This window comes from Agelaius phoeniceus, chromosome Z (assembly GCF_051311805.1).
Source record: "Agelaius phoeniceus isolate bAgePho1 chromosome Z, bAgePho1.hap1, whole genome shotgun sequence".
Taxonomy (NCBI): Eukaryota; Metazoa; Chordata; class Aves; order Passeriformes; family Icteridae; genus Agelaius; species Agelaius phoeniceus.
The window spans coordinates 26,793,703-26,818,857 of record NC_135303.1 but is presented as its reverse complement, the minus strand read 5'-3'; positions in this window follow the sequence as shown (position 1 = coordinate 26,818,857).

The window sequence follows — 25,155 nt, the reverse complement described above, 5'->3', positions numbered from 1 at the left end:
CTCCATAGTCTACTTTTTCCCCAGTGCACCCGACACCATTTTCGATTCCTTCTTTTTCTCTTCACAACAGATCCAGACTAAGACCGTGGCCCAGTGTGTGGAGTACTACTACTCCTGGAAAAAGGAGCATAAACTTGCCAGCACTCTTGCTCAGGTGAGGGGCAAGAAAATGGAGAGGTGCCAGGAAGGTCGAGAAACTGGGAGAAAAGCTGCTGGCGAGCCATGCCAGACGCCCCTTTGCCAGGATCACATCGTCCCATACGCTGGGAAAGGCACAGCAGATGCTGCCCGGGCCTTCCTTGTGCTGCTGCCCTGAAGTATGCAATTCTGGAGCCTAACTTTGACCCAAGAAAGCAGCACCGCCACCAAAATGGGCTTTGACTCTCTACAGATGGGCTTCTCAAGGGCTGGCACCCTCGCTGACTCCAATCAGACCCCAAATTCCCCACTGCTTGCTGACATCAGCAATCCGGGCTGCCTTTGTGGATATGCTGCAGATTTTCAGGGAGTTTTTCTAGCATGCCAGCATAGTCCCCAAGAAGGAGCTGCTGGTGCTGTGGCTCCCCTAAAACTTTCCTTACTGGCAAAGAGCAATTTGCTTCCCATCATGTGAGAGAGAGAGAGAGAGAGACAGGGAGGGAGATTATTTTGGGGACTAGAAAATGGCTAACCACGTGTCTACCCTAATTGGACTGAATTGAAATGCCATTGCCTAGACATTTGTGGAGGAAAAGCAGAGAGATGTTAGGCAGAAAGGTAGAAATAAGAAATGTAGAGCTCTAAATAGCCAGGTCTTTATCCCGCCCCTTTGGCCTGTAGAAAAGAGGAGTATTTTCCTCCAAGCTCTGGCTTGGCAGCCCACCGCAGCCCATTGGCAAAGACAGCCGGTTTCTCAGCTCTTGAGGCTTTGGAAGGATTTGCTTAGGCCGATAGATTTTTGTGCTGGATGCTCTGATTTCCAGCTTTGTGAGAGGAAGGAAGCATTGATAAGGACTCTTTGATTTCCAGAGTGTGGGCAAAGCAAAGAGGAGCAAAAGCCCTCCCAGAAAGGAGAACGGGGAGCCAGGGAAGAGAAGCCGCAAGAGGGCTCGCAGCGCCGAGTGTCCCTGCTGCCAACCGCGCCAGCCGCCCCCTTCGGCGGGAGGCCCCTTTCCCTGCGGGCAGTGCAAACGGTGCGTAAGTTCCTCCTCTTTCTGCTCAAAGCTGCGCCTTTGGACTAAAAGGGGCTGACCCTTTTCAAAGGCACCGCAGGGGAAGCTGGGGGCACTTGCAGCATCGCCCCCGGCAGCCGTGCTCAAGCTTAACACCCACCTCAAACCCAAAGAGCTTAGGTAAAACCCAGCCTTCACAATGAAACCTTGCCGTGCCCCAACAAGACCCAGTTGATACAAGTAGGAATAGATCCATCAAAGCTTGGTTTGATGCTGCTGATCAAATTCAAAAGAGGATGCAGCAAAAGGAGGAAGACATTTCAAGGCATTGAAAGTAGAACCATCAGACTCATGGTGCTGATCCATTGACAAATGTGCCACTGCCCGAAAAGACAGAAATTCATACTCAAACGGAGATCTCGGCACTTGCTTTCATGGTGTGTACTAGCGTCAGCAATGGATGGTTTGTTTCCTATCTTGCAGGGTGTTTGAAAGCATGAAGGAAAGGAACAAACACAGCAGAAGACATCGGCCTCGGAAGGAAGCAGAGCCTCTCCCCAAGAAGAAAAGACTCTGAAGTTAGACAAGCCTGCAGGTTGTCCAGGGCTAGCAAGAGTTAGGTGTCAATAGGACTAGATAGGAATAGGACTGTTTTTTAAGCTTTTAGGGTAGTTGAATCTTCTACATAGTTAGTGATAGGACATGATAGGAATCTCCTCAATTTAGTAGTTAAGATCCATTAGTATTATTGGAGATTCATCTGTTTGATTAGATTTCTCAATAAATTTCAAAGGTTGGGTGTTGTCTATGCTCTGCCTTTTGTCATTTTGCCTTTGTGGAGAGCCAATGGGTCTTTATCATTTAACCAAACTTTGTTCCATTTTGTCTGTTTGTCTGTATGAAATCACTCCAGCAATGTTTGTTCCATTTGCCTGGTGTTGCAAAGACGGCACTTGCCCTGAGAGAAGAAGCTGGGCAGGCGCCACCTCCCCCAGGCCCAGCCCCTTGCTCAGCTGGCAGGACTAAGTGAGGTGTGTCTCCTTTACTGCCAGTGACGTAATGCTGGGGCTTCAGCCTTTGATTCCTCAACATCTCAGCTGGGAGTGGAAAGGGAGGCTTTGTTTAGTTCACTGAATTGCATCTAGATGAGTGGTCTGGGCTCACCATATTTTCTGGCATAAAAGCAGCGGGTTGAGTCCTTTTTGGAGCCCAGCCAGAAAACTTGCTTTCATTTTGGGGGACTGATGGAGCTGACCAGCTTGGAGGACGTTTCTAAGCCCTCCGATTCTATCCAATTCCTATCGGCATGCACCACAAAGGCATGGCTAGTTCAGTTGCAGTTTCTCCTGAAAGGACCAGTGTCCCGCTCTGGGCCTCCAGCAATCTCCTTAGCTAAAGCCGAGCGGGTGTGATCATTATCCTCTGACTTGTCACAGCTGGGGCACTTGCGCCAAAGAAGAATCCAAGTCACTCTTTTATGGAGGCCAGCAAATGGCCCTGCCTAGCAAGGCTTTGGTGGCAGGGGCTGTGGAGGGTGGATGGAGAGGGGGCGAGGGAGGGGGCAATTGCCAGGCTGCTTCTGGGAAGCTGAGGGAAGCTTGCCCTTGTCTGATGGAGCCGGTGCAGGTGGGCTTTGGAGGCTACAAAGTATCTGCCTTGCAGTGGGACTTGTTCCAGCTGCCCCCTCAGTTTGCTGGCCAGCGGGTAACATGCAGGCTGGGAAGGAAGCAAGATTGGGACTGAAGCAAGATTTGCTTTTCCTTAAGGACAGGCAGGAAAGCAGCAAAGCTGCCTGGCTTTTGTCATATCTGGGATCTAGGCGTTAAAACCAATGTGAAGGCCAGCAGTGTGCAAAGGTAATTCTGTTAGTGTTGCTTCCTTAGAGGAATGCCAGAGCCTTTTGGGACAACCACCGAGCTTCTCCAAGGGAGCTGGAAGAGGGATCTAGAAATTCTGCATGAATGTTTGTTAGAGAAATGCCCGTGTGCTGTCCCTGTGTGTGTGTGTGTGTGTGTGTGTGTGTGTGTGTGTCCCCATCAGTTGGCCTGAAAAACATCCTGTTTCTCCAAGTTTCAAGGGAGGAGTGATGAGGTGAGAGACCAGCTCAGAGGCCCAAAGGAGGGAAACCATGCAGTGACATTATTGGGCAGCAAAAGGAGATTTGAGAAAGGGGGCAGGATGAATGCCTCCACTTTGAGAGGAAGCTTTGGAGTTGGCTTTGCGCTGGACAACTTGCAAATTCCAGCTCCTCTCAGAGCTGGAGGAGAGCCAGTGGGAGGAGCCCTTCCGGCTCTCCAGGGCAGGAGATGAGGTCTGGGCCCTTGCACAGAGGCAGGCTCCTGTGCACCTGCAGCTGGAGGCACCTTGCAAAGAAGCACCGGGAAGAGCCAGGGCTGTCCCTGCACTGCTTTTGCCCGTCTCATCAGACGACTGAGGAGAAAAGGCCCAATGGGAAGCTTCTCAGAGCAAACTTGCAGCAGAAGAAGTACAAGGGGCAGAGGCGGCCCATGCCCCTTTCTGTCCCATGGCTCCCCTGGGCTTCTAGATGGAATGTTGGGCTGTGCCCATAGCAACTGTCGTTGTCTCCTGCTCCTGCGGCCCTTGCTGGAACACTGCTGGAGCAGCGCTGGAGCAGCAGCTGCAGGATCAGCTCCTGGGCTGTCCCTGACCAGCCGCCTTCTGCACTCAGCGCCAGACCCGGCCTCTGCACCGACATCCTGGTCTCCTCGTCTGCCTCCGGGCATCCCCAGAGCACTTGGGAACCCTCCAAGGTAAGAAAATCCCCGTTTGCCCTCAAAGCACTAGCACAAGGGCAGGAGGCTCCAGCTGGCTCTCCCACCAAGCACGACACACAGGCTGCGTGCTCACTTTCCCCAGACGAGCTTCCACGTGAAAGCAGGGTGCAGCTTCTGAAGGAATCGTCTTGCCTCCAGGGGAAACACAGACCTTTCCACAGAGGACCTAGAGAGGTGTCCCAGTGCAGTTGCAGATCCTCGTCCACGCATCACCTGATTAAACGTTCTTAGCACCCATTTCAGTCCTCAAACTATCTTGTGCTGACCCCAAAACAAATTGTTCCTGGCTGAGCAGGTCAGGGCTTCAGTGTCAACAAATCCCCTTATGCCCTGACTCTGCTCACACCCGCTCCAAAGCTTCAAACAGCACAATGATGGCACTTCTCCTCTGGCATCCCTGTCGTTCAGGGCATGGAAGCATTTGACTGGGCTTCTCCTCAAACACAGGCTTTCAACTTTAAAAACCATCTGGTATCAGCAATTCTTATCTACTTACCTAGTTTCATTGCTTCTAGATCCATTCTATTTTAAGATCTTTAGAGATTCTTTTTTCAGTGCATGTAGGGCTGGTTCTACCTCATGCTCAGGGGCGGCCGTCAAATGCCATCTCCTCAAGAGCACAATCACAGTAGCACAGAATTTTCTGCCTTGGAAGGGATTCTGAAAGATCACTGAGCCCAACTGCAGGGCCTGCCCGGGGCAGCCTCAACAATCACAGCCAGTGCCCAAGAGCAGTGTCCAAACACTTTTGGAGCTCAGTCAGCCTTGGTGCTGTGCCCCCTTCCCTGGGGAGGCTGTTGCAGTGCCCAAGCAGCCTCTGGCTGAAGAAGCTTTTCCTTCGATCCAACCTAAGCCTGCACTGGCACATCTCCCCTGCCATTCTCTTGGCTCTTCTCCGTGGCCCCGGGAGTGAAGAGAGTAGTGCATGGCCTTCTGCTTGCCCTCCTGAGGAAGCTGCTGACTGCTAGAGGGTCCTGCCTAGGACATTCCATGTCAAAAAGGCGGCAATGACAGCAAAGAGAAAGGAGCTGGGACACAGGAGCTCGGGCTTTGCAATGATGAGGATGAGAAGGAAGGCTACCGACACATCCTTGGCAGAAGGATTTTGAACTGGAGCATTGTTTTGATCTCTTTCAGGTGGAAAGGAGAGGCACAATGAAAAGGAAAGCAAGAGCCCAGATTCAGCCGTGAGTTTTGGCCTAGGGTTAAAGCACAGCAAACTGGAGGAATGGCGAGGAGGAGAACTGCTCTTTCAGAGTCAGGCTGGGATTGGTTCAAGCCTGTGGGTGCACAGCAAGGCTCTCTTGACCACTTGCCTTTCTCACCTCCACCTCCTTCTTCCTTTAGACGCATCAATGTTGGCAGCGACTTTCAGGCTGAGCTCCCAGAGCTGCAGAGCAGAGCACCAAGTGAGGATGAAGAGCCTGCAAGCCTGGTCTGGAAGCCCTGGGGGGAGGATGACTCTGACATGGAAAAACCTGACAGAGGTAGCTTTGCTTCAAGCTTTTCTTCCAGCCCTGAGCTACTTGGGTCTTGAAAAGGCTCCTTTTGCCTAAAAAGGCAGCGTTTTGAAGGCTCTGCTTCTCTCCTTGTCTTGCCCATCTTCCCATGTAGAAGTGTTAGAGACAGGAGAAAGAGCAAGCACCTTGCTCTCCAAATTGGTCAGGGCCGTTTGCCACTGGAAGAGCGGAGATTGGCCCCCACTTCTTCTTACAGAAGCTGCTTTGGAGGGAGAGCCAGCACTGCGTGGGCCCTTGCTTCAGCTGGCCCTGTCTTTGCTCTCCTTTTCATGCTCTCTCTCCAAGCTGCTGTCTTTAGCTGCCGGCCTTTCCTTCTGCCTTGCATGGCAAGCTTTGCCCTTGCTGGCCTCCAGGCTGACTTTCGGTGGGTTTTTTCTTGTGCTTGCAGTAAGAGAACTGTTGGACATGGCCAGCTCCCGTGGCATTCCCGGGGCAGCAGCTAACCTGGAGCGCGCCCTGCACTGCCTGCACCAGGCACGCGGCAGCGTTCCGGTAAGAAGCGGCTGTTTGGGCGCACAGAAGAGGGCACAGGGAATGCAGAAGGCCCGGGCACTGGGACAGCCTTTCCTGGCTGCTCTTGGAAGAAGGGTCTTAACAGGGAGCAGAGCACTTGCTGCCTGCTGGGTCTCCTCCAGCTGCGTCAGGGCTGAGCCCAAAGGGCTCCAGCAGGGAGAATCTCCCTCCTGGAGGCGGCGACGGCGGCGGAAGGTCCTGCTGCCTTGTAAATGGCCTGGAGATTTGGCTTCTCTAAGACATTTGGAGGGGAAATTCCCAGAAGCCTCAGTCAGCTGAGGCCATTCTGGCTGCAGGAGCAGCAAAATCCTCAGCTTGGTGAGCAAAAGGCCTCTCTTGGGGACCAGGATCAAAGGGTTGGGCAGCAAAAACTTCACCCACATGGGATAGAGTCGCTTGAATGTCTGGAGAGGCAAAGGAGCTGAAAGGCAGCACCTGTGATTTTTTGGCTCATTTTAAATGTGCTGGGGCGGCTAAAGCCTTTTCCCTCTTGATCTTGCAGGAGGCTCTGGAGATGCTGCTCTCAGAGGGGCCTGCAACAGCTCAAGGCCATCCCATGGCTGATTATCATTACACAGGTAAGCAAAGCAGAGCTTCTTGCGTCCCTGACAGATGCTGCCGTCCCCTTCATTCTTGTGGCAAGCGTTTCTGCTTCAAGAAATTGTGCTTAACACCAGCACAAGGTCTTGTCTCCTCTGCAGCTGGGGAAAGCACCAGCATCTAGTCCTTCAGCTTTACTTGTTTTCCAATCCTTCTCCCCGGGCAAGGCCTGCTCTTGTCTTCACGACCTTCTGAGGGAGCAGACACGTACACCCACGTGAATGACGGCCTGCGACCGTTTTCTTTCGGCAGCCAGTGGGATCTACTTGGTGTGGATCAAGGGATCCCTTTACTACCCGCTGCTTTTTATTGCCAGGCTCTGATAGATGGACACCTGAGGAGAAGGAGTCCTTCCAAAAGGCTTTCCACACCTACGGCAAGGATTTTCATCTCATCCAGAAGCAGGTAAAGCCACGGGACATTCTTTACCCGAGCAGATCAGCAGCAGGAAAGCTGGGTTATTTCTGGGAACAAGCACCGGGCTTCAGTCTCTCTCTTCTCAAGGAGCAAGTATCTTCAAGTAGTAACAAAAGGGGACATCAAAAGCCTGTGTCAAAAGGATGATCCTGCCTCTCCAGCCCTTTTCTCCAAGCTCTTTTGGAAGATGAAGCTTTATTCTGTCAGACTTGTGGCACAGGTCTGCTGCCGCTTCCACAAGACGCTGTGCTGGCACAACTGGAGTGAAGCGGGGAAAGAAGAACTGTGCTAGATGGATTTGTTGTTGATCTGTGCATTGCGTGTATTAGCACCTAGCATAAGACACGCTTTAAGACATTGCATGATGCCTCTCTTTCCCCATGTTGATTTCATTTTACACCCTACTCCATTTACTTCATGCTTTTACTTCCTAGTTCACTCCATAGTCTACTTTTTCCCCAGTGCACCCGACACCATTTTCGATTCCTTCTTTTTCTCTTCACAACAGATCCAGACTAAGACCGTGGCCCAGTGTGTGGAGTACTACTACTCCTGGAAAAAGGAGCATAAACTTGCCAGCACTCTTGCTCAGGTGAGGGGCAAGAAAATGGAGAGGTGCCAGGAAGGTCGAGAAACTGGGAGAAAAGCTGCTGGCGAGCCATGCCAGACGCCCCTTTGCCAGGATCACATCGTCCCATACGCTGGGAAAGGCACAGCAGATGCTGCCCGGGCCTTCCTTGTGCTGCTGCCCTGAAGTATGCAATTCTGGAGCCTAACTTTGACCCAAGAAAGCAGCACCGCCACCAAAATGGGCTTTGACTCTCTACAGATGGGCTTCTCAAGGGCTGGCACCCTCGCTGACTCCAATCAGACCCCAAATTCCCCACTGCTTGCTGACATCAGCAATCCGGGCTGCCTTTGTGGATATGCTGCAGATTTCCAGGGAGTTTTTCTAGCATGCCAGCATAGTCCCCAAGAAGGAGCTGCTGGTGCTGTGGCTCCCCTAAAACTTTCCTTACTGGCAAAGAGCAATTTGCTTCCCATCATGTGAGAGAGAGAGAGAGAGAGACAGGGAGGGAGATTATTTTGGGGACTAGAAAATGGCTAACCACGTGTCTACCCTAATTGGACGTAATTGAAATGCCATTGCCTAGACATTTGTGGAGGAAAAGCAGAGAGATGTTAGGCAGAAAGGTAGAAATAAGAAATGTAGAGCTCTAAATAGCCAGGTCTTTATCCCACCCCTTTGGCCTGTAGAAAAGAGGAGTATTTTCCTCCAAGCTCTGGCTTGGCAGCCCACCGCAGCCCATTGGCAAAGACAGCCGGTTTCTCAGCTCTTGAGGCTTTGGAAGGATTTGCTTAGGCCGATAGATTTTTGTGCTGGATGCTCTGATTTCCAGCTTTGTGAGAGGAAGGAAGCATTGATAAGGACTCTTTGATTTCCAGAGTGTGGGCAAAGCAAAGAGGAGCAAAAGCCCTCCCAGAAAGGAGAACGGGGAGCCAGGGAAGAGAAGCCGCAAGAGGGCTCGCAGCGCCGAGTGTCCCTGCTGCCAACCGCGCCAGCCGCCCCCTTCGGCGGGAGGCCCCTTTCCCTGCGGGCAGTGCAAACGGTGCGTAAGTTCCTCCTCTTTCTGCTCAAAGCTGCGCCTTTGGACTAAAAGGGGCTGACCCTTTTCAAAGGCACCGCAGGGGAAGCTGGGGGCACTTGCAGCATCGCCCCCGGCAGCCGTGCTCAAGCTTAACACCCACCTCAAACCCAAAGAGCTTAGGTAAAACCCAGCCTTCACAATGAAACCTTGCCGTGCCCCAACAAGACCCAGTTGATACAAGTAGGAATAGATCCATCAAAGCTTGGTTTGATGCTGCTGATCAAATTCAAAAGAGGATGCAGCAAAAGGAGGAAGACATTTCAAGGCATTGAAAGTAGAACCATCAGACTCATGGTGCTGATCCATTGACAAATGTGCCACTGCCCGAAAAGACAGAAATTCATACTCAAACGGAGATCTCGGCACTTGCTTTCATGGTGTGTACTAGCGTCAGCAATGGATGGTTTGTTTCCTATCTTGCAGGGTGTTTGAAAGCATGAAGGAAAGGAACAAACACAGCAGAAGACATCGGCCTCGGAAGGAAGCAGAGCCTCTCCCCAAGAAGAAAAGACTCTGAAGTTAGACAAGCCTGCAGGTTGTCCAGGGCTAGCAAGAGTTAGGTGTCAATAGGACTAGATAGGAATAGGACTGTTTTTTAAGCTTTTAGGGTAGTTGAATCTTCTACATAGTTAGTGATAGGACATGATAGGAATCTCCTCAATTTAGTAGTTAAGATCCATTAGTATTATTGGAGATTCATCTGTTTGATTAGATTTCTCAATAAATTTCAAAGGTTGGGTGTTGTCTATGCTCTGCCTTTTGTCATTTTGCCTTTGTGGAGAGCCAATGGGTCTTTATCATTTAACCAAACTTTGTTCCATTTTGTCTGTTTGTCTGTATGAAATCACTCCAGCAATGTTTGTTCCATTTGCCTGGTGTTGCAAAGACGGCACTTGCCCTGAGAGAAGAAGCTGGGCAGGCGCCACCTCCCCCAGGCCCAGCCCCTTGCTCAGCTGGCAGGACTAAGTGAGGTGTGTCTCCTTTACTGCCAGTGACGTAATGCTGGGGCTTCAGCCTTTGATTCCTCAACATCTCAGCTGGGAGTGGAAAGGGAGGCTTTGTTTAGTTCACTGAATTGCATCTAGATGAGTGGTCTGGGCTCACCATATTTTCTGGCATAAAAGCAGCGGGTTGAGTCCTTTTTGGAGCCCAGCCAGAAAACTTGCTTTCATTTTGGGGGACTGATGGAGCTGACCAGCTTGGAGGACGTTTCTAAGCCCTCCGATTCTATCCAATTCCTATCGGCATGCACCACAAAGGCATGGCTAGTTCAGTTGCAGTTTCTCCTGAAAGGACCAGTGTCCCGCTCTGGGCCTCCAGCAATCTCCTTAGCTAAAGCCGAGCGGGTGTGATCATTATCCTCTGACTTGTCACAGCTGGGGCACTTGCGCCAAAGAAGAATCCAAGTCACTCTTTTATGGAGGCCAGCAAATGGCCCTGCCTAGCAAGGCTTTGGTGGCAGGGGCTGTGGAGGGTGGATGGAGAGGGGGCGAGGGAGGGGGCAATTGCCAGGCTGCTTCTGGGAAGCTGAGGGAAGCTTGCCCTTGTCTGATGGAGCCGGTGCAGGTGGGCTTTGGAGGCTACAAAGTATCTGCCTTGCAGTGGGACTTGTTCCAGCTGCCCCCTCAGTTTGCTGGCCAGCGGGTAACAGGCAGGCTGGGAAGGAAGCAAGATTGGGACTGAAGCAAGATTTGCTTTTCCTTAAGGACAGGCAGGAAAGCAGCAAAGCTGCCTGGCTTTTGTCATATCTGGGATCTAGGCGTTAAAACCAATGTGAAGGCCAGCAGTGTGCAAAGGTAATTCTGTTAGTGTTGCTTCCTTAGAGGAATGCCAGAGCCTTTTGGGACAACCACCGAGCTTCTCCAAGGGAGCTGGAAGAGGGATCTAGAAATTCTGCATGAATGTTTGTTAGAGAAATGCCCGTGTGCTGTCCCTGTGTGTGTGTGTGTGTGTGTGTGTGTGTGTGTGTGTCCCCATCAGTTGGCCTGAAAAACATCCTGTTTCTCCAAGTTTCAAGGGAGGAGTGATGAGGTGAGAGACCAGCTCAGAGGCCCAAAGGAGGGAAACCATGCAGTGACATTATTGGGCAGCAAAAGGAGATTTGAGAAAGGGGGCAGGATGAATGCCTCCACTTTGAGAGGAAGCTTTGGAGTTGGCTTTGCGCTGGACAACTTGCAAATTCCAGCTCCTCTCAGAGCTGGAGGAGAGCCAGTGGGAGGAGCCCTTCCGGCTCTCCAGGGCAGGAGATGAGGTCTGGGCCCTTGCACAGAGGCAGGCTCCTGTGCACCTGCAGCTGGAGGCACCTTGCAAAGAAGCACCGGGAAGAGCCAGGGCTGTCCCTGCACTGCTTTTGCCCGTCTCATCAGACGACTGAGGAGAAAAGGCCCAATGGGAAGCTTCTCAGAGCAAACTTGCAGCAGAAGAAGTACAAGGGGCAGAGGCGGCCCATGCCCCTTTCTGTCCCATGGCTCCCCTGGGCTTCTAGATGGAATGTTGGGCTGTGCCCATAGCAACTGTCGTTGTCTCCTGCTCCTGCGGCCCTTGCTGGAACACTGCTGGAGCAGCGCTGGAGCAGCAGCTGCAGGATCAGCTCCTGGGCTGTCCCTGACCAGCCGCCTTCTGCACTCAGCGCCAGACCCGGCCTCTGCACCGACATCCTGGTCTCCTCGTCTGCCTCCGGGCATCCCCAGAGCACTTGGGAACCCTCCAAGGTAAGAAAATCCCCGTTTGCCCTCAAAGCACTAGCACAAGGGCAGGAGGCTCCAGCTGGCTCTCCCACCAAGCACGACACACAGGCTGCGTGCTCACTTTCCCCAGACGAGCTTCCACGTGAAAGCAGGGTGCAGCTTCTGAAGGAATCGTCTTGCCTCCAGGGGAAACACAGACCTTTCCACAGAGGACCTAGAGAGGTGTCCCAGTGCAGTTGCAGATCCTCGTCCACGCATCACCTGATTAAACGTTCTTAGCACCCATTTCAGTCCTCAAACTATCTTGTGCTGACCCCAAAACAAATTGTTCCTGGCTGAGCAGGTCAGGGCTTCAGTGTCAACAAATCCCCTTATGCCCTGACTCTGCTCACACCCGCTCCAAAGCTTCAAACAGCACAATGATGGCACTTCTCCTCTGGCATCCCTGTCGTTCAGGGCATGGAAGCATTTGACTGGGCTTCTCCTCAAACACAGGCTTTCAACTTTAAAAACCATCTGGTATCAGCAATTCTTATCTACTTACCTAGTTTCATTGCTTCTAGATCCATTCTATTTTAAGATCTTTAGAGATTCTTTTTTCAGTGCATGTAGGGCTGGTTCTACCTCATGCTCAGGGGCGGCCGTCAAATGCCATCTCCTCAAGAGCACAATCACAGTAGCACAGAATTTTCTGCCTTGGAAGGGATTCTGAAAGATCACTGAGCCCAACTCCAGGGCCTGCCCGGGGCAGCCTCAACAATCACAGCCAGTGCCCAAGAGCAGTGTCCAAACACTTTTGGAGCTCAGTCAGCCTTGGTGCTGTGCCCCCTTCCCTGGGGAGGCTGTTGCAGTGCCCAAGCAGCCTCTGGCTGAAGAAGCTTTTCCTTCGATCCAACCTAAGCCTGCACTGGCACATCTCCCCTGCCATTCTCTTGGCTCTTCTCCGTGGCCCCGGGAGTGAAGAGAGTAGTGCATGGCCTTCTGCTTGCCCTCCTGAGGAAGCTGCTGACTGCTAGAGGGTCCTGCCTAGGACATTCCATGTCAAAAAGGCGGCAATGACAGCAAAGAGAAAGGAGCTGGGACACAGGAGCTCGGGCTTTGCAATGATGAGGATGAGAAGGAAGGCTACCGACACATCCTTGGCAGAAGGATTTTGAACTGGAGCATTGTTTTGATCTCTTTCAGGTGGAAAGGAGAGGCACAATGAAAAGGAAAGCAAGAGCCCAGATTCAGCCGTGAGTTTTGGCCTAGGGTTAAAGCACAGCAAACTGGAGGAATGGCGAGGAGGAGAACTGCTCTTTCAGAGTCAGGCTGGGATTGGTTCAAGCCTGTGGGTGCACAGCAAGGCTCTCTTGACCACTTGCCTTTCTCACCTCCACCTCCTTCTTCCTTTAGACGCATCAATGTTGGCAGCGACTTTCAGGCTGAGCTCCCAGAGCTGCAGAGCAGAGCACCAAGTGAGGATGAAGAGCCTGCAAGCCTGGTCTGGAAGCCCTGGGGGGAGGATGACTCTGACATGGAAAAACCTGACAGAGGTAGCTTTGCTTCAAGCTTTTCTTCCAGCCCTGAGCTACTTGGGTCTTGAAAAGGCTCCTTTTGCCTAAAAAGGCAGCGTTTTGAAGGCTCTGCTTCTCTCCTTGTCTTGCCCATCTTCCCATGTAGAAGTGTTAGAGACAGGAGAAAGAGCAAGCACCTTGCTCTCCAAATTGGTCAGGGCCGTTTGCCACTGGAAGAGCGGAGATTGGCCCCCACTTCTTCTTACAGAAGCTGCTTTGGAGGGAGAGCCAGCACTGCGTGGGCCCTTGCTTCAGCTGGCCCTGTCTTTGCTCTCCTTTTCATGCTCTCTCTCCAAGCTGCTGTCTTTAGCTGCCGGCCTTTCCTTCTGCCTTGCATGGCAAGCTTTGCCCTTGCTGGCCTCCAGGCTGACTTTCGGTGGGTTTTTTCTTGTGCTTGCAGTAAGAGAACTGTTGGACATGGCCAGCTCCCGTGGCATTCCCGGGGCAGCAGCTAACCTGGAGCGCGCCCTGCACTGCCTGCACCAGGCACGCGGCAGCGTTCCGGTAAGAAGCGGCTGTTTGGGCGCACAGAAGAGGGCACAGGGAATGCAGAAGGCCCGGGCACTGGGACAGCCTTTCCTGGCTGCTCTTGGAAGAAGGGTCTTAACAGGGAGCAGAGCACTTGCTGCCTGCTGGGTCTCCTCCAGCTGCGTCAGGGCTGAGCCCAAAGGGCTCCAGCAGGGAGAATCTCCCTCCTGGAGGCGGCGACGGCGGCGGAAGGTCCTGCTGCCTTGTAAATGGCCTGGAGATTTGGCTTCTCTAAGACATTTGGAGGGGAAATTCCCAGAAGCCTCAGTCAGCTGAGGCCATTCTGGCTGCAGGAGCAGCAAAATCCTCAGCTTGGTGAGCAAAAGGCCTCTCTTGGGGACCAGGATCAAAGGGTTGGGCAGCAAAAACTTCACCCACATGGGATAGAGTCGCTTGAATGTCTGGAGAGGCAAAGGAGCTGAAAGGCAGCACCTGTGATTTTTTGGCTCATTTTAAATGTGCTGGGGCGGCTAAAGTCTTTTCCCTCTTGATCTTGCAGGAGGCTCTGGAGATGCTGCTCTCAGAGGGGCCTGCAACAGCTCAAGGCCATCCCATGGCTGATTATCATTACACAGGTAAGCAAAGCAGAGCTTCTTGCGTCCCTGACAGATGCTGCCGTCCCCTTCATTCTTGTGGCAAGCGTTTCTGCTTCAAGAAATTGTGCTTAACACCAGCACAAGGTCTTGTCTCCTCTGCAGCTGGGGAAAGCACCAGCATCTAGTCCTTCAGCTTTACTTGTTTTCCAATCCTTCTCCCCGGGCAAGGCCTGCTCTTGTCTTCACGACCTTCTGAGGGAGCAGACACGTACACCCACGTGAATGACGGCCTGCGACCGTTTTCTTTCGGCAGCCAGTGGGATCTACTTGGTGTGGATCAAGGGATCCCTTTACTACCCGCTGCTTTTTATTGCCAGGCTCTGATAGATGGACACCTGAGGAGAAGGAGTCCTTCCAAAAGGCTTTCCACACCTACGGCAAGGATTTTCATCTCATCCAGAAGCAGGTAAAGCCACGGGACATTCTTTACCCGAGCAGATCAGCAGCAGGAAAGCTTGGTTATTTCTGGGAACAAGCACCGGGCTTCAGTCTCTCTCTTCTCAAGGAGCAAGTATCTTCAAGTAGTAACAAAAGGGGACATCAAAAGCCTGTGTCAAAAGGATGATCCTGCCTCTCCAGCCCTTTTCTCCAAGCTCTTTTGGAAGATGAAGCTTTATTCTGTCAGACTTGTGGCACAGGTCTGCTGCCGCTTCCACAAGACGCTGTGCTGGCACAACTGGAGTGAAGCGGGGAAAGAAGAACTGTGCTAGATGGATTTGTTGTTGATCTGTGCATTGCGTGTATTAGCACCTAGCATCAGACACGCTTTAAGACATTGCATGATGCCTCTCTTTCCCCATGTTGATTTCATTTTACACCCTACTCCATTTACTTCATGCTTTTACTTCCTAGTTCACTCCATAGTCTACTTTTTCCCCAGTGCACCCGACACCATTTTCGATTCCTTCTTTTTCTCTTCACAACAGATCCAGACTAAGACCGTGGCCCAGTGTGTGGAGTACTACTACTCCTGGAAAAAGGAGCATAAACTTGCCAGCACTCTTGCTCAGGTGAGGGGCAAGAAAATGGAGAGGTGCCAGGAAGGTCGAGAAACTGGGAGAAAAGCTGCTGGCGAGCCATGCCAGACGCCCCTTTGCCAGGATCACATCGTCCCATACGCTGGGAAAGGCACAGCAGATGCTGCCCGGGCCTTCCTTGTGCTGCTGCCCTGAAGTATGCAATTCTGGAGCCTAACTTTGACCCAAGAAAGCAGCACCGCCACCAAAATGGGCTTTGACTCTCTACAGATGGGCTTCTCAAGGGCTGGCACCCTCGCTGACTCCAATCAGACCCCAAATTCCCCACTGCTTGCTGACATCAGCAATCCGGGCTGCCTTTGTGGATATGCTGCAGATTTTCAGGGAGTTTTTCTAGCATGCCAGCATAGTCCCCAAGAAGGAGCTGCTGGTGCTGTGGCTCCCCTAAAACTTTCCTTACTGGCAAAGAGCAATTTGCTTCCCATCATGTGAGAGAGAGAGAGAGAGAGACAGGGAGGGAGATTATTTTGGGGACTAGAAAATGGCTAACCACGTGTCTACCCTAATTGGACTGAATTGAAATGCCATTGCCTAGACATTTGTGGAGGAAAAGCAGAGAGATGTTAGGCAGAAAGGTAGAAATAAGAAATGTAGAGCTCTAAATAGCCAGGTCTTTATCCCGCCCCTTTGGCCTGTAGAAAAGAGGAGTATTTTCCTCCAAGCTCTGGCTTGGCAGCCCACCGCAGCCCATTGGCAAAGACAGCCGGTTTCTCAGCTCTTGAGGCTTTGGAAGGATTTGCTTAGGCCGATAGATTTTTGTGCTGGATGCTCTGATTTCCAGCTTTGTGAGAGGAAGGAAGCATTGATAAGGACTCTTTGATTTCCAGAGTGTGGGCAAAGCAAAGAGGAGCAAAAGCCCTCCCAGAAAGGAGAACGGGGAGCCAGGGAAGAGAAGCCGCAAGAGGGCTCGCAGCGCCGAGTGTCCCTGCTGCCAACCGCGCCAGCCGCCCCCTTCGGCGGGAGGCCCCTTTCCCTGCGGGCAGTGCAAACGGTGCGTAAGTTCCTCCTCTTTCTGCTCAAAGCTGCGCCTTTGGACTAAAAGGGGCTGACCCTTTTCAAAGGCACCGCAGGGGAAGCTGGGGGCACTTGCAGCATCGCCCCCGGCAGCCGTGCTCAAGCTTAACACCCACCTCAAACCCAAAGAGCTTAGGTAAAACCCAGCCTTCACAATGAAACCTTGCCGTGCCCCAACAAGACCCAGTTGATACAAGTAGGAATAGATCCATCAAAGCTTGGTTTGATGCTGCTGATCAAATTCAAAAGAGGATGCAGCAAAAGGAGGAAGACATTTCAAGGCATTGAAAGTAGAACCATCAGACTCATGGTGCTGATCCATTGACAAATGTGCCACTGCCCGAAAAGACAGAAATTCATACTCAAACGGAGATCTCGGCACTTGCTTTCATGGTGTGTACTAGCGTCAGCAATGGATGGTTTGTTTCCTATCTTGCAGGGTGTTTGAAAGCATGAAGGAAAGGAACAAACACAGCAGAAGACATCGGCCTCGGAAGGAAGCAGAGCCTCTCCCCAAGAAGAAAAGACTCTGAAGTTAGACAAGCCTGCAGGTTGTCCAGGGCTAGCAAGAGTTAGGTGTCAATAGGACTAGATAGGAATAGGACTGTTTTTTAAGCTTTTAGGGTAGTTGAATCTTCTACATAGTTAGTGATAGGACATGATAGGAATCTCCTCAATTTAGTAGTTAAGATCCATTAGTATTATTGGAGATTCATCTGTTTGATTAGATTTCTCAATAAATTTCAAAGGTTGGGTGTTGTCTATGCTCTGCCTTTTGTCATTTTGCCTTTGTGGAGAGCCAATGGGTCTTTATCATTTAACCAAACTTTGTTCCATTTTGTCTGTTTGTCTGTATGAAATCACTCCAGCAATGTTTGTTCCATTTGCCTGGTGTTGCAAAGACGGCACTTGCCCTGAGAGAAGAAGCTGGGCAGGCGCCACCTCCCCCAGGCCCAGCCCCTTGCTCAGCTGGCAGGACTAAGTGAGGTGTGTCTCCTTTACTGCCAGTGACGTAATGCTGGGGCTTCAGCCTTTGATTCCTCAACATCTCAGCTGGGAGTGGAAAGGGAGGCTTTGTTTAGTTCACTGAATTGCATCTAGATGAGTGGTCTGGGCTCACCATATTTTCTGGCATAAAAGCAGCGGGTTGAGTCCTTTTTGGAGCCCAGCCAGAAAACTTGCTTTCATTTTGGGGGACTGATGGAGCTGACCAGCTTGGAGGACGTTTCTAAGCCCTCCGATTCTATCCAATTCCTATCGGCATGCACCACAAAGGCATGGCTAGTTCAGTTGCAGTTTCTCCTGAAAGGACCAGTGTCCCGCTCTGGGCCTCCAGCAATCTCCTTAGCTAAAGCCGAGCGGGTGTGATCATTATCCTCTGACTTGTCACAGCTGGGGCACTTGCGCCAAAGAAGAATCCAAGTCACTCTTTTATGGAGGCCAGCAAATGGCCCTGCCTAGCAAGGCTTTGGTGGCAGGGGCTGTGGAGGGTGGATGGAGAGGGGGCGAGGGAGGGGGCAATTGCCAGGCTGCTTCTGGGAAGCTGAGGGAAGCTTGCCCTTGTCTGATGGAGCCGGTGCAGGTGGGCTTTGGAGGCTACAAAGTATCTGCCTTGCAGTGGGACTTGTTCCAGCTGCCCCCTCAGTTTGCTGGCCAGCGGGTAACATGCAGGCTGGGAAGGAAGCAAGATTGGGACTGAAGCAAGATTTGCTTTTCCTTAAGGACAGGCAGGAAAGCAGCAAAGCTGCCTGGCTTTTGTCATATCTGGGATCTAGGCGTTAAAACCAATGTGAAGGCCAGCAGTGTGCAAAGGTAATTCTGTTAGTGTTGCTTCCTTAGAGGAATGCCAGAGCCTTTTGGGACAACCACCGAGCTTCTCCAAGGGAGCTGGAAGAGGGATCTAGAAATTCTGCATGAATGTTTGTTAGAGAAATGCCCGTGTGCTGTCCCTGTGTGTGTGTGTGTGTGTGTGTGTGTGTGTGTGTGTGTGTCCCCATCAGTTGGCCTGAAAAACATCCTGTTTCTCCAAGTTTCAAGGGAGGAGTGATGAGGTGAGAGACCAGCTCAGAGGCCCAAAGGAGGGAAACCATGCAGTGACATTATTGGGCAGCAAAAGGAGATTTGAGAAAGGGGGCAGGATGAATGCCTCCACTTTGAGAGGAAGCTTTGGAGTTGGCTTTGCGCTGGACAACTTGCAAATTCCAGCTCCTCTCAGAGCTGGAGGAGAGCCAGTGGGAGGAGCCCTTCCGGCTCTCCAGGGCAGGAGATGAGGTCTGGGCCCTTGCACAGAGGCAGGCTCCTGTGCACCTGCAGCTGGAGGCACCTTGCAAAGAAGCACCGGGAAGAGCCAGGGCTGTCCCTGCACTGCTTTTGCCCGTCTCATCAGACGACTGAGGAGAAAAGGCCCAATGGGAAGCTTCTCAGAGCAAACTTGCAGCAGAAGAAGTACAAGGGGCAGAGGCGGCCCATGCCCCTTTCTGTCCCATGGCTCCCCTGGGCTTCTAGATGGAATGTTGGGCTGTGCCCATAGCAACTGTCGTTGTCTCCTGCTCCTGCGGCCCTTGCTGGAACACTGCTGGAGCAGCGCTGGAGCAGCAGCTGCAGGATCAGCTCCTGGGCTGTCCCTGACCAGCCGCCTTCTGCACTCAGCGCCAGACCCGGCCTCTGCACCGACATCCTGGTCTCCTCGTCTGCCTCCGGGCATCCCCAGAGCACTTGGGAACCCTCCAAGGTAAGAAAATCCCCGTTTGCCCTCAAAGCACTAGCACAAGGGCAGGAGGCTCCAGCTGGCTCTCCCACCAAGCACGACACACAGGCTGCGTGCTCACTTTCCCCAGACGAGCTTCCACGTGAAAGCAGGGTGCAGCTTCTGAAGGAATCGTCTTGCCTCCAGGGGAAACACAGACCTTTCCACAGAGGACCTAGAGAGGTGTCCCAGTGCAGTTGCAGATCCTCGTCCACGCATCACCTGATTAAACGTTCTTAGCACCCATTTCAGTCCTCAAACTATCTTGTGCTGACCCCAAAACAAATTGTTCCTGGCTGAGCAGGTCAGGGCTTCAGTGTCAACAAATCTCCTTATGCCCTGACTCTGCTCACACCCGCTCCAAAGCTTCAAACAGCACAATGATGGCACTTCTCCTCTGGCATCCCTGTCGTTCAGGGCATGGAAGCATTTGACTGGGCTTCTCCTCAAACACAGGCTTTCAACTTTAAAAACCATCTGGTATCAGCAATTCTTATCTACTTACCTAGTTTCATTGCTTCTAGATCCATTCTATTTTAAGATCTTTAGAGATTCTTTTTTCAGTGCATGTAGGGCTGGTTCTACCTCATGCTCAGGGGCGGCCGTCAAATGCCATCTCCTCAAGAGCACAATCACAGTAGCACAGAATTTTCTGCCTTGGAAGGGATTCTGAAAGATCACTGAGCCCAACTCCAGGGCCTGCCCGGGGCAGCCTCAACAATCACAGCCAGTGCCCAAGAGCAGTGTCCAAACACTTTTGGAGCTCAGTCAGCCTTGGTGCTGTGCCCCCTTCCCTGGGGAGGCTGTTGCAGTGCCCAAGCAGCCTCTGGCTGAAGAAGCTTTTCCTTCGATCCAACCTAAGCCTGCACTGGCACATCTCCCCTGCCATTCTCTTGGCTCTTCTCCGTGGCCCCGGGAGTGAAGAGAGTAGTGCATGGCCTTCTGCTTGCCCTCCTGAGGAAGCTGCTGACTGCTAGAGGGTCCTGCCTAGGACATTCCATGTCAAAAAGGCGGCAATGACAGCAAAGAGAAAGGAGCTGGGACACAGGAGCTCGGGCTTTGCAATGATGAGGATGAGAAGGAAGGCTACCGACACATCCTTGGCAGAAGGATTTTGAACTGGAGCATTGTTTTGATCTCTTTCAGGTGGAAAGGAGAGGCACAATGAAAAGGAAAGCAAGAGCCCAGATTCAGCCGTGAGTTTTGGCCTAGGGTTAAAGCACAGCAAACTGGAGGAATGGCGAGGAGGAGAACTGCTCTTTCAGAGTCAGGCTGGGATTGGTTCAAGCCTGTGGGTGCACAGCAAGGCTCTCTTGACCACTTGCCTTTCTCACCTCCACCTCCTTCTTCCTTTAGACGCATCAATGTTGGCAGCGACTTTCAGGCTGAGCTCCCAGAGCTGCAGAGCAGAGCACCAAGTGAGGATGAAGAGCCTGCAAGCCTGGTCTGGAAGCCCTGGGGGGAGGATGACTCTGACATGGAAAAACCTGACAGAGGTAGCTTTGCTTCAAGCTTTTCTTCCAGCCCTGAGCTACTTGGGTCTTGAAAAGGCTCCTTTTGCCTAAAAAGGCAGCGTTTTGAAGGCTCTGCTTCTCTCCTTGTCTTGCCCATCTTCCCATGTAGAAGTGTTAGAGACAGGAGAAAGAGCAAGCACCTTGCTCTCCAAATTGGTCAGGGCCGTTTGCCACTGGAAGAGCGGAGATTGGCCCCCACTTCTTCTTACAGAAGCTGCTTTGGAGGGAGAGCCAGCACTGCGTGGGCCCTTGCTTCAGCTGGCCCTGTCTTTGCTCTCCTTTTCATGCTCTCTCTCCAAGCTGCTGTCTTTAGCTGCCGGCCTTTCCTTCTGCCTTGCATGGCAAGCTTTGCCCTTGCTGGCCTCCAGGCTGACTTTCGGTGGGTTTTTTCTTGTGCTTGCAGTAAGAGAACTGTTGGACATGGCCAGCTCCCGTGGCATTCCCGGGGCAGCAGCTAACCTGGAGCGCGCCCTGCACTGCCTGCACCAGGCACGCGGCAGCGTTCCGGTAAGAAGCGGCTGTTTGGGCGCACAGAAGAGGGCACAGGGAATGCAGAAGGCCCGGGCACTGGGACAGCCTTTCCTGGCTGCTCTTGGAAGAAGGGTCTTAACAGGGAGCAGAGCACTTGCTGCCTGCTGGGTCTCCTCCAGCTGCGTCAGGGCTGAGCCCAAAGGGCTCCAGCAGGGAGAATCTCCCTCCTGGAGGCGGCGACGGCGGCGGAAGGTCCTGCTGCCTTGTAAATGGCCTGGAGATTTGGCTTCTCTAAGACATTTGGAGGGGAAATTCCCAGAAGCCTCAGTCAGCTGAGGCCATTCTGGCTGCAGGAGCAGCAAAATCCTCAGCTTGGTGAGCAAAAGGCCTCTCTTGGGGACCAGGATCAAAGGGTTGGGCAGCAAAAACTTCACCCACATGGGATAGAGTCGCTTGAATGTCTGGAGAGGCAAAGGAGCTGAAAGGCAGCACCTGTGATTTTTTGGCTCATTTTAAATGTGCTGGGGCGGCTAAAGTCTTTTCCCTCTTGATCTTGCAGGAGGCTCTGGAGATGCTGCTCTCAGAGGGGCCTGCAACAGCTCAAGGCCATCCCATGGCTGATTATCATTACACAGGTAAGCAAAGCAGAGCTTCTTGCGTCCCTGACAGATGCTGCCGTCCCCTTCATTCTTGTGGCAAGCGTTTCTGCTTCAAGAAATTGTGCTTAACACCAGCACAAGGTCTTGTCTCCTCTGCAGCTGGGGAAAGCACCAGCATCTAGTCCTTCAGCTTTACTTGTTTTCCAATCCTTCTCCCCGGGCAAGGCCTGCTCTTGTCTTCACGACCTTCTGAGGGAGCAGACACGTACACCCACGTGAATGACGGCCTGCGACCGTTTTCTTTCGGCAGCCAGTGGGATCTACTTGGTGTGGATCAAGGGATCCCTTTACTACCCGCTGCTTTTTATTGCCAGGCTCTGATAGATGGACACCTGAGGAGAAGGAGTCCTTCCAAAAGGCTTTCCACACCTACGGCAAGGATTTTCATCTCATCCAGAAGCAGGTAAAGCCACGGGACATTCTTTACCCGAGCAGATCAGCAGCAGGAAAGCTTGGTTATTTCTGGGAACAAGCACCGGGCTTCAGTCTCTCTCTTCTCAAGGAGCAAGTATCTTCAAGTAGTAACAAAAGGGGACATCAAAAGCCTGTGTCAAAAGGATGATCCTGCCTCTCCAGCCCTTTTCTCCAAGCTCTTTTGGAAGATGAAGCTTTATTCTGTCAGACTTGTGGCACAGGTCTGCTGCCGCTTCCACAAGACGCTGTGCTGGCACAACTGGAGTGAAGCGGGGAAAGAAGAACTGTGCTAGATGGATTTGTTGTTGATCTGTGCATTGCGTGTATTAGCACCTAGCATCAGACACGCTTTAAGACATTGCATGATGCCTCTCTTTCCCCATGTTGATTTCATTTTACACCCTACTCCATTTACTTCATGCTTTTACTTCCTAGTTCACTCCATAGTCTACTTTTTCCCCAGTGCACCCGACACCATTTTCGATTCCTTCTTTTTCTCTTCACAACAGATCCAGACTAAGACCGTGGCCCAGTGTGTGGAGTACTACTACTCCTGGAAAAAGGAGCATAAACTTGCCAGCACTCTTGCTCAGGTGAGGGGCAAGAAAATGGAGAGGTGCCAGGAAGGTCGAGAAACTGGGAGAAAAGCTGCTGGCGAGCCATGCCAGACGCCCCTTTGCCAGGATCACATCGTCCCATACGCTGGGAAAGGCACAGCAGATGCTGCCCGGGCCTTCCTTGTGCTGCTGCCCTGAAGTATGCAATTCTGGAGCCTAACTTTGACCCAAGAAAGCAGCACCGCCACCAAAATGGGCTTTGACTCTCTACAGATGGGCTTCTCAAGGGCTGGCACCCTCGCTGACTCCAATCAGACCCCAAATTCCCCACTGCTTGCTGACATCAGCAATCCGGGCTGCCTTTGTGGATATGCTGCAGATTTTCAGGGAGTTTTTCTAGCATGCCAGCATAGTCCCCAAGAAGGAGCTGCTGGTGCTGTGGCTCCCCTAAAACTTTCCTTACTGGCAAAGAGCAATTTGCTTCCCATCATGTGAGAGAGAGAGAGAGAGAGACAGGGAGGGAGATTATTTTGGGGACTAGAAAATGGCTAACCACGTGTCTACCCTAATTGGACTGAATTGAAATGCCATTGCCTAGACATTTGTGGAGGAAAAGCAGAGAGATGTTAGGCAGAAAGGTAGAAATAAGAAATGTAGAGCTCTAAATAGCCAGGTCTTTATCCCGCCCCTTTGGCCTGTAGAAAAGAGGAGTATTTTCCTCCAAGCTCTGGCTTGGCAGCCCACCGCAGCCCATTGGCAAAGACAGCCGGTTTCTCAGCTCTTGAGGCTTTGGAAGGATTTGCTTAGGCCGATAGATTTTTGTGCTGGATGCTCTGATTTCCAGCTTTGTGAGAGGAAGGAAGCATTGATAAGGACTCTTTGATTTCCAGAGTGTGGGCAAAGCAAAGAGGAGCAAAAGCCCTCCCAGAAAGGAGAACGGGGAGCCAGGGAAGAGAAGCCGCAAGAGGGCTCGCAGCGCCGAGTGTCCCTGCTGCCAACCGCGCCAGCCGCCCCCTTCGGCGGGAGGCCCCTTTCCCTGCGGGCAGTGCAAACGGTGCGTAAGTTCCTCCTCTTTCTGCTCAAAGCTGCGCCTTTGGACTAAAAGGGGCTGACCCTTTTCAAAGGCACCGCAGGGGAAGCTGGGGGCACTTGCAGCATCGCCCCCGGCAGCCGTGCTCAAGCTTAACACCCACCTCAAACCCAAAGAGCTTAGGTAAAACCCAGCCTTCACAATGAAACCTTGCCGTGCCCCAACAAGACCCAGTTGATACAAGTAGGAATAGATCCATCAAAGCTTGGTTTGATGCTGCTGATCAAATTCAAAAGAGGATGCAGCAAAAGGAGGAAGACATTTCAAGGCATTGAAAGTAGAACCATCAGACTCATGGTGCTGATCCATTGACAAATGTGCCACTGCCCGAAAAGACAGAAATTCATACTCAAACGGAGATCTCGGCACTTGCTTTCATGGTGTGTACTAGCGTCAGCAATGGATGGTTTGTTTCCTATCTTGCAGGGTGTTTGAAAGCATGAAGGAAAGGAACAAACACAGCAGAAGACATCGGCCTCGGAAGGAAGCAGAGCCTCTCCCCAAGAAGAAAAGACTCTGAAGTTAGACAAGCCTGCAGGTTGTCCAGGGCTAGCAAGAGTTAGGTGTCAATAGGACTAGATAGGAATAGGACTGTTTTTTAAGCTTTTAGGGTAGTTGAATCTTCTACATAGTTAGTGATAGGACATGATAGGAATCTCCTCAATTTAGTAGTTAAGATCCATTAGTATTATTGGAGATTCATCTGTTTGATTAGATTTCTCAATAAATTTCAAAGGTTGGGTGTTGTCTATGCTCTGCCTTTTGTCATTTTGCCTTTGTGGAGAGCCAATGGGTCTTTATCATTTAACCAAACTTTGTTCCATTTTGTCTGTTTGTCTGTATGAAATCACTCCAGCAATGTTTGTTCCATTTGCCTGGTGTTGCAAAGACGGCACTTGCCCTGAGAGAAGAAGCTGGGCAGGCGCCACCTCCCCCAGGCCCAGCCCCTTGCTCAGCTGGCAGGACTAAGTGAGGTGTGTCTCCTTTACTGCCAGTGACGTAATGCTGGGGCTTCAGCCTTTGATTCCTCAACATCTCAGCTGGGAGTGGAAAGGGAGGCTTTGTTTAGTTCACTGAATTGCATCTAGATGAGTGGTCTGGGCTCACCATATTTTCTGGCATAAAAGCAGCGGGTTGAGTCCTTTTTGGAGCCCAGCCAGAAAACTTGCTTTCATTTTGGGGGACTGATGGAGCTGACCACCTTGGAGGACGTTTCTAAGCCCTCCGATTCTATCCAATTCCTATCGGCATGCACCACAAAGGCATGGCTAGTTCAGTTTCAGTTTCTCCTGAAAGGACCAGTGTCCCGCTCTGGGCCTCCAGCAATCTCCTTAGCTAAAGCCGAGCGGGTGTGATCATTATCCTCTGACTTGTCACAGCTGGGGCACTTGCGCCAAAGAAGAATCCAAGTCACTCTTTTATGGAGGCCAGCAAATGGCCCTGCCTAGCAAGGCTTTGGTGGCAGGGGCTGTGGAGGGTGGATGGAGAGGGGGCGAGGGAGGGGGCAATTGCCAGGCTGCTTCTGGGAAGCCGAGGGAAGCTTGCCCTTGTCTGATGGAGCCGGTGCAGGTGGGCTTTGGAGGCTACAAAGTATCTGCCTTGCAGTGGGACTTGTTCCAGCTGCCCCCTCAGTTTGCTGGC